This window comes from Schistocerca nitens, chromosome 6 (assembly GCF_023898315.1).
Source record: "Schistocerca nitens isolate TAMUIC-IGC-003100 chromosome 6, iqSchNite1.1, whole genome shotgun sequence".
Classification (NCBI taxonomy): Eukaryota; Metazoa; Arthropoda; class Insecta; order Orthoptera; family Acrididae; genus Schistocerca; species Schistocerca nitens.
Window position 1 is genome coordinate 646493727 of NC_064619.1, and position 10573 is coordinate 646504299.

Here is a 10573-nt window from a genome sequence, read left to right on the forward strand (position 1 = left end):
TGGATCCTGATGCAGTTTGGAATTCCTGTGTGATGGTCTGGATAGATGTCTGCCTATTACACATTGCGACCCTCTTCAACTGTCGGCGGTCTCTGTCAGTCAACAGACGAGGTCGGCCTGTACGCTTTTGTGCTGTACGTGTCCCTTCACGTTTCCACGTCACTATCACATCGGAAACAGTGGACCTATGGATGTTTAGGAGTGTGGAAATCTTACGTACAGACGTATGACACAAGTGACACCCAGTCACCTGACCAAGTTCGCAGTCCGTGAGTTCCGCGGAGCGCCCCATTCCGCTTTCTCACGATGTCTAATGACTACTGAGGTCGCTGATATGGAGTACCCGGCAGTAGGTTCAAATGGTTCAAATGGCTCTGAGCACTATGGGACTTAACTGCTGTGGTCATCAGTCCCCTAGAACTCAGAACTACTTAAACCTAACTAACCTAAGGACATCACACACATCCATGCCCGAGGCAGGATTCGAACCTGCGACCGTAGCAGTCGCGCGGTTCCGGACTGAGCGCCTAGAACCGCTAGACCACCCCGGCCGGCTGGCAGTAGGTGGTAGCACAATGCACCTAATATGAAAAAGTATATTTTTGGTGGTGTCCGGATACTTTTGATCACGTAGTGTATATCGGAAGCAACAACAGTCTAATCACGCTTCCTTCCGGTACATCGGATGTTTAGGATTCGCATTTGAGAAGACATTCAGTATCCTGATTGCTAGAGGACAATGTGATACCGTATCGAACAACGTTTGCAAATCTAGGAAATGGAACTTATCTGTTGCCCAACATCTATTATATGCAATGAATCGAAAAAAATAAAATGCTGGTCGTTTTTCTCACGGCGATCCTTGTTTGATTGAGGGGAAATCAATTTCTCTCCAAGTAAGATTTGCTTTTCAGACCAGCTACGTTACGTCCGTTACTGTTTCTGCCGGTGCCGTCCATCGTCGGTTAATAAATGTGCATTTTAAGCCTCCGTCTGTTTGTTTCACATTTTCCCTCTGTTATAGGGAACTGTTCCACGCTCCAGGCTTCTTCGCGCTGTCAGTCGCTTATTGGATTACCTGAGGGCTTCCTCAGGCCACCTACGTCCGTCGCGCAACAAGAACGCTCTTGGTACCTGTCGAGAAAACATGACAGCCGGCGTTTTACTTACAAGGAACCGTTTCCCCTATAACTAATTGACGTCTTTGCTAGGCAGCTGCTTGTACAAGACAGCTCCAGACCTGCTGGTTCTTTCACAAATAAATTATGGACAGAGCACAGAAACGCAGACCTTTATCAGACGCAGAAAGATACATACGACAGAAATATTCAGTTTTCTTATTTTGGAGAATAAAAGTTATTGTAGGTATTAATATTGCTGTTGTTCTGTATAAGACACCAGATGGCACGGTCATTAGCGTCAGAAAGTTTATATTTATAGGGAAATAACAAATAAGTTTCTCATAAAATTGCCGTAATAATAATAACAGAATAGTAAAAAAGCTTAGAAAGAAGAACGGCACAGACAAGCGCTCAAAACAGTATAATAACGATTAAAATGTGAATTACTTGAAGGTTGTCTCATGGAAACGTTAAATTTCTGAATAGCGAGAACTGCCAGAAACATGCAGTGCAACGGAGGAAATACGCCTACAAATACAATATGCACACAGTAACAACACAAGATAGGTGCTACTATCAGCCTCAAAGACTTTATCAGCAATTTTTAACAACAGAATTAACCATATTTAGACTTGTATGCCACAATAATGTTACTAAATATTTTTTCTTACAGAGCAGAACATAAATGCAGCATTGCCGCTAGGAGGATAGCCCAAGTGATCTCTACCCACAATCACCGAGCTGGCATCGCGAATAAAGCGTAACTCTACACTCTCTTAGATATTTTAACAGAATTCGAGCCTCTGCCATCTTCATGTTACCGTCTCTTGGTAATGGGATCGTCTGTTTCCAGAACAGGCAACAAGACAGGACCTGACGCAAAAGGCCACCACAGAGTCTTTTAGAATATACAGGGTGAATTACCTGAAACGCGCACACAAATATTGCGGAAATTGAAAGTTGCTATCCAAGTGCAGTTTTCATAGGATAAATTGATAGTCAGAAGCACGTATTTATAGCCAATGAACAGACTGTAATAAGACTTAGAAAGAGTATTTTTTGTGCAATTATACATTTTAATGGAACAATGCTTACTGATAGTAACAGACTAAAAAGTAGGGTAAATTAGAAGTCAGTGGTGTTCGTTAATCCCAATATACGTCAACCAACTCGGCAACTATTTGTCAGTCTCTTCAACCAATTACGTGAAAGCGATAGTGTAACACCTAGACAACGTGGCATGAGTCAAGCAAATGTCCTACATATTCTCCATCAACATACACTGAAGCGCCAAAGAAACAGGTATAGGCACGCGTATTCAAATACAGAGATATGTAAACAGTTAGAATACAAAAAAATGGTTCAAATGGCTCTGAGCACTATGGGACTCAACATCTATGGTCATCAGTCCCCTAGAACTTAGAACTACTTAAACCTAACTAACCTAAGGACATCACACAACACCCAGTCATCACGAGGCAGAGAAAATCCCTGACCCCGCCGGGAATCGAACCCGGGAACCCGGGCGTGGGAAGCGAGAACGCTACCGCACGGGTAGAATACAACGCTGCGGTCGGCAACACTATATAAGACAAGTGTCTGACGCAGTTGTTAGATCGGTTACTGCTGCTACAATGGCAGGTAATTACGATTTATGCGAGCTTGAACGTGATGTTATAGTCGGCGCAAGAGCGATGCGACACAGCACCTCCGAGGTACCGATGAAGTAGGGATTTTCCCGTATGGCCATTCCACGAGTGTACCGTGAATATTAGGGATCCGGTAAAACATAAAATCTCTGACATCGCTGCGGCCGGAAAAGACCGTCAAGAACGGGACTAATAACGACTGAAGAGAATCGTTCAACGTGGCAGAAGTGCAACACTTCCGCAAACTGCTGCAAATTTCATTGCTAGGCCATCAACAAGTGTGAATCATTCAACGAAACGTAATCGGTATGGGCTTTCAGAGAAGAAGGCCCACTCCTGTACCCTTGATGACTGCACGACACAAAGCTTTACACCTTGCCTGTGCCAGTCAACACCGACACTGGACTATTGATGACTGGAAACATGTTGCCTGGTAGGACGAGTCTCGTTTCAAATTGTATAGAGCGATGGACATGTACGGGTATGGAGACAACCTCATGAATCCATGGACCCTGCAACTCAGCAGGGGACTGTTCAAGCTAGTGGAGGTTCTGTAATTGTGTAGGGTGTGTACAGTTGGAGTGATATGGGACCCATGATTCGTCTAGATACCACTGTGACAGGTGACACGTACGTAAGCATCATGTCTGATCACCTACATCCATTCAGGTCTATTGTGCATTACGAAGCTCTTGGACAAGCCCAGCAGAACAATGCGACATCCCGCACGTCCAGAATTGCTACAGAGTGGCACCAAGAACATTCTTCTGAATTTAAACAATCCCGCTGGCCACCCAAGTTCCCAGACATGAACATTATTGAGCAATGTGCTGTTCAGGAGATGTCCACCCACTCGTACTATTACGGGTTTACGGACAGCCCTGCAGGATTCATGGGTGTCAATTCCCTTAGCTCATTAGTCGAGTCCAGGCCACGTCGTGTTGCGGCACTTCTACAAGCTCGCGGGACACCTACACGATATTAGGCAGGTGTACCAGTTTCTTTGGTTCTTCAGTCCTACCACTACCACATCACTCTCCAACAACAGCTGCATGGAAGCGATCACGAGAATCGTCCTAACTTATGTGGATGGACATTAAGATAGGATAGTCCAACGGCCTACACGAAGTCGGTGAAATGACAGACCGGACCAGTCTCACTGCTCTTTTTCAGGCTCTAAGCACTATGGGACTTCACATCTGAGGTCACCAGTCGCCTAGACTTAGAATTACTTAAACCTAACTAACCTAAGGACATTACATACATCCATGCCCGAGGCAAGGTTCAAACCAGTGACCGTATCAGCAGCGCGGTTCCGGACTGAAGCGCCTAGAACAGCTTGGCCACAGCGGCCGGCGCTCTTTTTCAGGCTGAGAATGTTCTTTGTGAGGGTATAGACATAGGTTTTTGAAATGATTGACTACCCTGACGTTTGAACACCTTGTAAAAATAAAATTTCACTTTTACAAGGATTCTGTGTCAGAAACAACATGAACTGAGTTTCGTTGCAGTTTCGCTGCTCTGCACTTGTGCCATGTACGGCACGATGATTTAGAGCTACGCTAGCCGATCTGGGTTGGCCAGACTGCCCTGCTTATGTATGTGGAACGTCTCTCAGGGGGAAAGGGGCCTATCTGTGCAATGGACGGACTTTGGAAGAGAGAACATTTATGGTTGTGAGGAGGAAGAAAAGACGCACAGAGACGGAAGGAGACTGGGCACACTTGCGCGCTCGCGCGCGCGCGCGCGTGTGTGTGTGTGTGTGTGTGTGTGTGTGTGTGTGTGTGTGTGTGTGTGTGTGCGCGTGCGGCAAAGAGAGTGAGCCAGTGTTTACATGACGGAGTTACGCTGGAAAGAACGGTTAGCTTTGCGCACGGAGGAAGTTTTACGGCGACTAAAAGTAGACGTGTCTCAAGTGGCTAGGTTAATGGAAAGTTGGCGAAATGTACTGTGATTCACCAATACTATATGCTCATAGTCTAGACTGAACATTAATTTACGTGACACTTTGTTCATGCTTGTGGGCAACGTCTTCTCGTCAGTGGATTGCGCCTTGAGTTAGAAGCTAAATGACTGCTTGAGTGTTTTATATTAAAGTTGTCACTAATTAGTTGATGTTCACTTGTGTCAGGTTGTTTACTAATCACGCTAGTATAAGGCCCCGCGCGGGGACTGTGGCGTCATGTGACTGCAGATGGAGCTATTTACCTTATTTCTATTCATTGGTACTAAGCTGTTTCAGGTGTAAGAGCTGGCAATATCTTGTATTTATAGGGACTGATGTAGACGGATGAAGCTTATCGTTGGACAAAGTGAGTGATGGAGGAGCGGTCGTGACACAACTAGAAGTTACAAAATGTTTATTTGTATCGAAACTAATGTCAGTGAGCACTAAGATCGGTTGGTTACCGTTCAGTCTATGTATTCACTTCCATATTCTCGTAAATTCAAAGATTTGTTTATGGATATTGTGCCCCCGGAGTATGTGTGGAATGGAGGGAGTTGATTACTGGTTTAAATAAGATTAAGGTAATTGGAATCTCTAATGACGGACAATAATACAAATACTTGCATAAAATGTTCAAACTTTAAGATATTTGTTCAAAATTTCATGTTGATGGATATTTACGTTTTTATTTATGTAAACTACAGACAGAACAACATAACTAGTATACGGGCAAGGGAGGAAATGTGCCGTTTAATAGAATGACCGTAGGAATTTTACGCCTGTCCACGTCCATACACAAACCATCTCCGAGTAAGATACAACCGAAAACTATTGCCGGAGAGCGCTGCAGTTGCAAATTATGGTGAGGATGACATTCCATATCACAAACCAGCTCGATCCTAAGTGTGGACCAATCTCGGTGTAAACCACGTCTGGCGTGCTTAAAAATCTAAACACGTCCCTTGTGAGAACGACTTTAACCCGTTCTCTGAAAGCCACGAACTGATGTTACTGAGAGCCCTATTATCAGCTACACAATCGTTAGCATGGAAACGCTGTAACAAATATGTACGAAAAGACCGCACGCACAATCGCGGTTGGGATGGGGAGGGGGGTGGGGGTCTCAGTGATCGGTTCCTGTTTGAGCTAAGAACATGGGGTACCAAATTTTCGGTTCACCCCCGACCTACGGCCATTTGTTTAACTATTCGAATATGTCTAGCTGTAGCAGCTATGTTACGGTATATTAAGCAAAGTTTGAACTACGAACGGAAAGGCCCCAGGCAAATTGTGCGAATCAATTAACTCCTTTTTCAAACGATTTTTATTCGGCTGAAATTAATGCTCAGTTAATGACACCATTTGTGTGTGGAGCGTGCAGATTTTACGAGCAAAACAAGTCCCGCTCTATCAGATTTTGCACGCACAAATAATCATCCTTAAAAAAAAACCCGGGTTCGAACGAAACCGATGGCTCAAATTTAGTCCATCCGTGTATCGAATCGTGGTCTAAGATAAGTTTTAACCATTATAATAAAATTTGCTTCGCTTGAATTTTACGTGCAAAATACAAGTTTCTCTTGGAGGCTTTTGAAGCATGCTATTTCTATACTTTAAACTTGTACGAATCGGTTCAAACATTGCACGAAGGTAGACAAATGGATAAAGTCAAAACGAAATTTTTATCCAATTATCTTCATCCGCTGCCGAGATACGGTGGTTTAAAACCGAGATAATGCAGCACGTAAATTAGTTCTTACATGAACTGAACCCGTGGAAACGGTTTAAAGTGAATCAAAGAAAAACCTGCATTGTTACGATCAAATTGAAAGCTATCTTTCAAATATCTTGCTTCATTGGAATTTCACGTGAAAAAAAAATATGTTTGTGAATTTTTTTTATACACACCACTTTTATTTTTCAAACTTACTGGAACAGGCTCAAATTTTGGAAGAAGGTAAGACTAGTACGTGTAATTAATGGTGATCATGTTTTTCTTGTGAAAGCTTTATCCGTTGCCACGATACAAGCAACAAAGTTCGAAAGTCGATTAAAAATGCCTGTACCGCATCAATGGTAGTCAGAGTCACAAAAATCTCCATCGGTTGCCAAGCTCTGACGATCTAATGCCAAAATTATGCTAGAGTAAAAGTAGGGAATCAGAATGAAAAATGCTCCTATCATGGCTCAAAAAGGCGAATCAAAATCCAGAAGAGTCGCCAGTCTTAGTAAACAATACGTAATATCGTAAGTGTGTACTTCTAAAAAAAAAGATTTCCCGGGGGCGGGGGGCAAAATTTCTGGGGGTTTATGAATTACATTAAATGACACTGATACGTACGAGTAAAAAAGCACGAGAGTGTCAAGATGTTTTGATTTAAATTGCAGATTGTGGAAAAGCTATTTTCCTTCTTTTATACACATAACTCTACCCCTGGTCATAATCGCCTTTCGCCTTTTCTTGCACTGTGATAGGAGCAGTTTTCATTCTAGTTTATACAGGCTGTTTCAAAAAGGACTTTATAACTTTAAAAATTAATGTAAATTAATTGAAAGAAGATATAGAGCTGGGTTTAGTGTTATTATGTAAGGAAACACATCAAGTTTTCTTACCTTAAACTAAAGATGTTGTATGTGGCTACAGTTGGTTATCCTACACACATCCCATCGGAAATCAATTTCTTCCAAACTCGCTGTATCACTGCAGATGTAACGTGTTCACTGGTGGCGTAAATTCTTGCTCTAAGTTCAGGCAGACAAGCCGGCACAAGAGGTACAAACACAATATCCTTGACGAATCCCCATAAAAAACTGAGTGGTGTCAGGTCTGGGGAACGTGGGGGCCATGCAATTGGCGTATCACGGTCAATCGACTGACCTGGAAAGCGGTCACTGACAAAATCCCGGACGTGGGCCAATTAGAGGTGTTGGGCACCATCTTGCATGAAGTAAACATTTCGTTCTTGGTCATCCGCATCGATCTGTGGTATCAAAAATTGTTGTAACATATCCAGGTACACTATCTAGTTGATGGTTCTCCCACGAAAAAAAAAGGGGGCCGTACACTTTGTTCTTGCTCACTGCTCAAAAAACGTTCAGTTTAAGGCCGTCACGAACATGTTGCAATGTTTGATATGGATTTAATTGCCCCAAGTTCTACAGTTGTGTGTGTAATCTTGCCACTTAAGTGAAAAGCCGACTCGTCGGAAAAGATGATTTTGCCCAAGAAATGTTCATCCTTACGTAATCGATTTAACATATCCGCACGGAAGTTCTTGCGAACAATTTTATCAGTGTCTTTTATTGCTTGTACGGTCGCCAATCTGCACGGTTTCTCAACACACAACAGTCGTATGTGGGATTTGTACTTCGCAAGATGCAACCGGGTCGATTTCGTAGGGCTGTTGACAAAAGGTTGTCTCACTCGCTCAACGACTGCGTCAGATGTGCTTGTACGACCTGATGATTCCCCATGTCTTACCGAGCACCCTGTTTCTGCAAAACATTTATGCCACTCATAAATTGTAGGCCTGCTTGGAGGATTTTGAGCGTACTCGCTAAGGAAATTACGCTGAACTGTTGTCGCCGACTTCGAGTCTTCAAACCAAACCACACAGCTAGCACGCTCGGGTCCGGTGAAGCCATCTTAAACGCAATTGCAGCTAGCGCTCCTTACGGTGTGATTCGGCACTGCCGAACTACGCGAGACAAAACTTGGTGTTTCCCTAGAAATTGACACTACAATCACCTCAGCAGGTACTATGAATTAATTTATATGAATTTTCGAAGTTGTACAGTCCTTTTTAAAACACCCCGTAGTATATTCCACTTATTTCGCGACAGAACTTGTGTAATTTTTTAGCCGTCTGTCACGTTTAATGATAGCATTACACTCGGTATTTGAACGGTGTGAGAGGCATGAGAGCTGAGATACGGCTAGTGCCTACCTTTCGGTGTATTCGCCCTCGGGCCTGGAGATCCGGGCGCGGTCGCTGAAGACGAAGATGCGGGCGGAGCCGCGGTACCACTTGATGGAGTGCAGGTCCCCGCAGCGGTCCGTGTCCACCTTGCACGGCAGCGTCACCGTCTCGCCCACCAGCCCCGTCAGGTCGTACGCCGGCAGGCCTGCCAACATACGCGCCACGTCACTAATCTGGAACGCTGTCTGAAATATTATGGTCGTTATTCATTTGTCTTGTAAATATTTCTAACAGAGTGCAGCAGTTTGTTGTTTTCGATATTCCATCTAATCTTTGGTAAGAGGGGACCTATCCGGTAGCAGCTTCAAACCTGTCTGAAATGGTTTACCACTGGCGGCATGTTTGAACACCACGTGTGCAGTACAGTGCTACTGTAAGCATTTATACCCACACTTCAACTTTTATTAAGTTTTTATGGCGATATAAAACTATGCTAGTTTTCCAGTAATAATAATAATAATAATATCCCTACCAATTATAAATTATACAGGTGCAAGATGTGGGTAACGTTCTTTACACTGCATCAATCAAATCTGCTGAAAATAGCGGCCCGCGCCCGGGTTCGATTCCCGGCGGGGTCAGGGATTTTCTCTGCCTCGTGATGACTGGGTGTTGTGTGATGTCCTTAGGTTAGTTAGGTTTAACTAGTTCTAAGTTCTAGGGGACTGATGACCATAGCTGTTAAGTCCCATAGTGCTCAGAGCCATTTGAACCATTTTTGAAAATAGCGGGGGAAAAATTATCGGTAAGGGACTCGCAGGAAATTACTGTGAAGATAAAAGTGCTGCTGAAGGTGGATACGAATATAGACGCAATTAAATAGACGAAAAAGAGAGCAATCACGGTCATGATATGGAAGAGGATGTGATAGCCGATGATGAAGTGATATTTTGGTGAAAGAAGCTCAGTTTACACCCATAAAAAAATCTCAAAAGAGAATAATGCTAATGCAGCATGCTGTTATGTTTATCCCAGGAGGAACGAACGAAAGACAACGATTACATGCGGAAAATGGAAAAGGTGTATTCTCAACTCACATAAAGTATCTTTAAGCCATGACGTATATCAGTTATGTGAAAATGATTTCATTCTTCACTGGATTGTTATCACCTCCTTAGCAATAAAACATGAATTTCCAGCATTGCAATAAAATGTTCAAATGTGTGTGAAATCTTATGGCACTTAACTGCTAAGGTCATCAGTCCCTAAGCTTACACACTGCTTAACTTAAATTATCCTAAGGACTAACACACACACCCATGCCCGAGGGAGGACTCGAACCTCCGCCGGGACCAACCGCACAGCCGGCCGGAGTGGCCGTGCGGTTCTAGGCGCTACAGTCTGGAGCCGAGCGACCGCTACGGTCGCAGGTTCGAATCCAGCCTCGGGCATGGATGTGTGTGATTTCCTTAGGTTAGTTAGGTTTAAGTAGTTCTAAGTCCCATAGTGTTCAGAGCCATTTGAAGGCGAAGAAACATACATTCTTAAGTATAGTACCCTGTGCGGCACATAATGCCATTCCGGTTTAGAAAGATAGTTCGTCGCAATAAGAAAAGCTGTGGCAGAGTAATTGCACTAAATTCTAAAGTAGTATTAAATGGTTCTTCTCATTATTCATAAAACAACTTTCGCATTACGGAATTCGTCGGTAATGTTCGTATGTCGAAACTCTATTGTATATTTTAAGAAACCTGCCTGTGCTCCACCTTTTCGAAGAAAACCTTATATTAATTAAAAGATAAATGTATTCATGATGCTGACAAGTTAGCCCTATCTGAAACCTGCATTACATGGTAAATGAAACATCAAGCCGCAGATTAGGTGAACAAGAACTCTTTGCCTTTGTTTTATTGATAAATATCAATTTATACCGCA

At 43.3% G+C, this 10573-nt stretch overlaps 1 protein-coding gene across 11 annotated transcripts in view; it reads right to left on the minus strand.

Annotated features, from left to right (window-relative positions):
- Positions 1 to 8839, minus strand: part of LOC126262390 (hemicentin-1) — a 1144740-nt gene extending 1135901 nt beyond the window's left edge. For all 11 annotated transcript variants that reach the window (XR_007546725.1, XR_007546724.1, XR_007546726.1 and 8 more), the window contains exon 1: positions 8666 to 8839. The gene's annotated coding sequence lies outside the window, so the exon portion shown is untranslated. The remainder of the gene's footprint in view (positions 1 to 8665) is intronic.
- Positions 8840 to 10573: the final 1734 nt, after the last annotated feature.